The 4,300-nt window shown below is 38.9% G+C and overlaps 1 protein-coding gene across 1 annotated transcript in view; it reads left to right on the top strand.

Moving 5' to 3' along the window:
* LOC106736165 (kelch-like protein 3) overlaps positions 1–4,300 on the top strand; it is a 40,159-nt gene that overhangs the window by 964 nt on the left and 34,895 nt on the right. The gene's annotated exons all lie outside the window — the stretch shown is intronic.

Here is a 4,300-nt window from a genome sequence, read left to right as displayed (position 1 = left end):
TCAGGTTTGCCTTTTTTCTGCGTGTTTTAAAGAGGCATTTCCCTTTATTGGCTTTTTTTTTTTTTTTTTTTTTTTTTCTGGGGTAGTTTCTAATTTTTATTAATTTTTTTGGATGAGTTTTTGTTTTTAATGTTATAGTAGTATTGGCTTGGCATAGAGTGCATTTTCACACTCAAATCTTCAGCAAACATACCATGCTCTTGGCTTTTCTTGAACTATGTGCACGTACTTGTATAATACTTTATACACACATTCAGGAGTGAGGCAGAGACACCTAGTTAGATGACACTTTGTATGAACTGCATCTCGTTTTTATTGAAAAGTTTATGAGTGACACTAGAAGGTCTATGCTTTAGCAGAATTCTTGGCTCCTTCCAACTGGGATTTCTTATGAAATAGGAATCAACAGAAAGGATCTTAAGTACTTCTGTTGAGCTGGATCTAAATAGCATGAGTTTATTTCCTGGCAGACACAATGCATATAGAATTTAAAATTATTTTTCGAGGATATGATTCTTTCATTGTGAAGGTGCTCAGTGCGGTGCAGGGGTGAGTCTTTGTGCGGACTAAAACATCTCCTGAGTGCCTTTCTCTTCGTTTTGTGAACTGGTAGAGAACAAGGAGAGGAGACTGCAGGGAAGAGATCAGGCTCCTCAGTGCACCAGTGAGGGGAAGGCTGCTGCTCTGAGTTTCAGATTTGATGCAGACAGTAACTAGCTGGTTAAATGATAATAGACTCAACTAAAGGAACACTCTGGAGAATACCTGGATGAACACTTTCCTTTGCACAAGTTGTCCTGACTTCTATATCTATGGGGCAGTGTGATGCAATTAAATATTTCTGAACCATACTAGAGCATGCATGATTATTGGGTGTTACCTTGTCCTCCTGTCTGAATAGGACCTGGGGACTGTGTTTCTTAATGTGACTCCCATAGGAAGAATCTGGGATTTTTTTTTTCCAGACTGAGTTTGCTTCAGGTTCAGCCCCTTTCCGGGTACCTGTGAAATCAGAACTTAATGTTGAACTTTATGTGGTCTGCTGGGCAACAGACCATCTGAAGGCCTGTTTCCCAGGCTTGGAGGCAAGGTGAACAGTTCTTCATCTCCTCAAATTGAACTTCTAATTAGCAGGGGTCATAAGTGATGTAATGGAGGTTTATAGATTCAGGTTAAGCCTATTCACTTTATTTGGGGCATATTGGGCCGAAAGGTCAGTATGAGACTACCAGCAGCTAATCATACATTTTTGGGCACTGACAGTGTTCCCAGTTCTGTATTCAGAAATGTAATGAGTCTCTGGTCATGAGGAGCTCTGTTCTTCAACATCCTGGTGCCTCTTAGCTGGAATAGCTGATATCTGTGGCTTTAAAAAAATCTGGCTGTGCATGTTCTTTCGCTTTTTCTCTACTAGGTAGAACAGGCAAGAAATCCAAACTGAGTAGCTTCCAACATTCACCAGGTCACCCAGCTCACTACTTATTGTTCCTACTTCCAGTTTGTTTGCCCTGTGAGGCTTTCAGAGTTTCTGAGATCTGGCTCCTGTCTCCATTCCCACTGCTCATTAATATACCACCAAGAGTTCTGTTCATTTCTTAGGATCACCTGTCCTGTACACTACTCTAGCCTCAGATTCTTAGTTCCCAGAGTTTCCTTTCCTCTTTTCCAAAAGTTATCTATTAAGGTTGTTTAAAAATTGTATTTTGTCTTGGAAGCCTCATATTTTCTAGGAAACCTAGCTGATGTTCTTGTTTATCTCAAGAGTTAGATATTGAATAATATTTTATGTCTTACAAGTCCTCAAACTCAGACAGGTTCTTGAGGCCAAGAATAGTGACTTGTACCTTGAACACTTCTCATTAACCTCTGTGTGGATGCATAAATAGCAGGTACTAGATAGTTATTTGGTGATTAACTGATAGCTTGTGAGAAGTTCTGGTAGCTATTAATAAAAGGAAAATTGGCAAGAGAAGAGATTGAAACTTTTAGCCAATAGGGTCATCCTTGGATATCAGCCTCATTATCTCAGCATGGGTAATTGACTCCATGGAATGCTTTGAGATAGGGGAAGACTTAGGGGAAGTGGCCTTGTTTTACACAGGCCAGAAAAGCCAAATGATTGGCCTAAGATCACATGTCTAACCTCCAGAGACTGGAGGGATCCTGAATTTGGTGCTTGTTCCACACTTAACTTGCTGAAGTTTAATTGGAGCTGTTTTTAAGCATTAAAAATTTTCAGCTAAGGGATTCCTAATGAACAGTTTTCTTTCTTTGCCATAAGGGTATGAAAATACCATCTACCTTGAAAGCTATTAATTAAAAAGCATGGGCTTTGGAGTAACAGAGACCTAGTAGTGAGTCTATTTCACAAATTAACCTTGAGAATGTCACATTTTTCAGAACTAATTTTTTTCTTCTTTATAAAGAGAATATTCACAATATCTATACTTCATAGAGTTGTGAAGATTAAATGAGACAATAGGTATAGTAAAGTTTTTCAGCACAGAAGAGTAAGTACTCAGTAGATAGTAGTTGCTGTTATTACTGGTGTCCATCTATTGCCATGTTGTACCCTGTGACTTGCTGCTATGATACTAACCAAGTGTGCTTTAGGCCTTCCTATATTTATCATCCAAAGCAGATAGTGTGGGACTACTCCCATGAGAAAATAAAAGAGTTTATTGGGCTATCATCTTGCTTCTTACTTAAACTATCTCCTTATAATATGATACCTCACAGGGGCTGGCATTTCCTTCATTAGGTTTCACTAAAATCTGCTTCCTTTTTTTATTTTAATTTTTTTAGAGAGGTTTTTGCCTTAGGACATGTGCGCTGCTGGAGAGAGAGAGGGACAGAGACAGTGAGTGGGAAAGTGAGAAATCACCTCCCTAGGGGAGATGGCCACTTTACAATCCCTTCTCCATTCTTCTCCCAAGATCTTGGGCATGCACGCATATGTGCTCTGCCTGAGTTTCAAGCCACGGGGTCTGGGACAAGAACTGTGGTCAGTCTTGTGTGAATCCAGCTATATAACCCCTATGCCATCTGCTGGCCCCTCAGTCTTCCTTTTTAAAGACATTCTGTGGCATCTTAGATGCCTTAGTGGTTTGAAACCATGAGATAAATACATCTTTGTTCAGGCCGGGTTCTTAGGAAGAATTTGCTTGTACTCGCCTTTGCTTTACCTTCCAAGTTTATCCGTTCTCTGTTGGATGTTAGTTAAGTCTTCCCTGGCTCGAGAATCACTATGGCTTGATGAATCAGTGGAAGGTGACTTTGGGAGAATCACTGTGGCTTGATCAGTCAAAGGAAGGTAACTTTTTCTTCTGTTCTGCAAAGGAAAAGGCCTAGCCTTAGCTACTACAGTGATAAGGTATGTGTGTGTATCTATCTATATAGAGCAGATAGACATAAAAAAATGCAGTTGCCATTGCTTGGGATTTTATTTCAGTTCTGAAAATTAGCCTGGTGGATGGATTAAAATAATTTTTCAACTTATACAATTAGTCAAATTTATAGAGACAGAAAATAAAATAGCTGCCAGCAGCTGGAGGGAGGGAGGGAGGAATGAAGAGTTATGATTGAACTGGATTTCAGTTTGGGAAAATGAAAAAGTTCTGGAGTTGGATGGTGATAACAGTTGTACAACAATGTTAATATATTTAGTGCTACCAAACTACATTAAACATGGTTAAAATGACAAATTTTGTGTTATATATATTTTACCATTCAAAAAAAAATATCCATAACCAAATTCTGGTGGATCTGCAAGAGTTGCCGAAAACTATTAGGTTGTTGAGAAGGTCCTGACATATTTTTCTAGGTTTTTGCATGCAAAAATGTATTACAGCTTTCCTGATAACCCAATGCAATTTTTGGATGAAGCACCATAAAAGGAGGAAGGCCGTTGTCCATTTTTCTTAAAATTATAGATATTTTATTCATCAGACACTTAGGGATGCCACTGTTTGACTGGAGTACCATGCACCCAGCATTATGCTGTGAATTTATGTGAAATTTCCTCAGAGAATGGTTCTTAATGGTTCACTCTCCCTAAGGAGATCTTGGATCTCAGGGAGCATCTGAGCCAAAAGAGTTTATCTGCCTACCCTTGATCCAGAATCAACCAGTAGGTAATATTTTCTGAGAAGACATGATTTAGAAAGCCAGTGGTCTCTAAATGTTGACTTTTGCTGTTCCAGTCAGAATGTCAGAATGATGGTAAGACCTAGGGGAGAGCATGATTTGAAGAACCTAGCTTTTTTTTTTTTTTTTTTTTTTTTTATATCTTCCCACTGGC

The sequence above is a fragment of the Tupaia chinensis genome, unplaced genomic scaffold (genome assembly GCF_000334495.1).
Source record: "Tupaia chinensis unplaced genomic scaffold, TupChi_1.0 Scaffold000672_1, whole genome shotgun sequence".
In the NCBI taxonomy this organism is placed as follows: Eukaryota; Metazoa; Chordata; class Mammalia; order Scandentia; family Tupaiidae; genus Tupaia; species Tupaia belangeri.
Note: the sequence above shows the minus strand (reverse complement) of the source record. Positions and strands in the feature narration are given on the sequence as shown.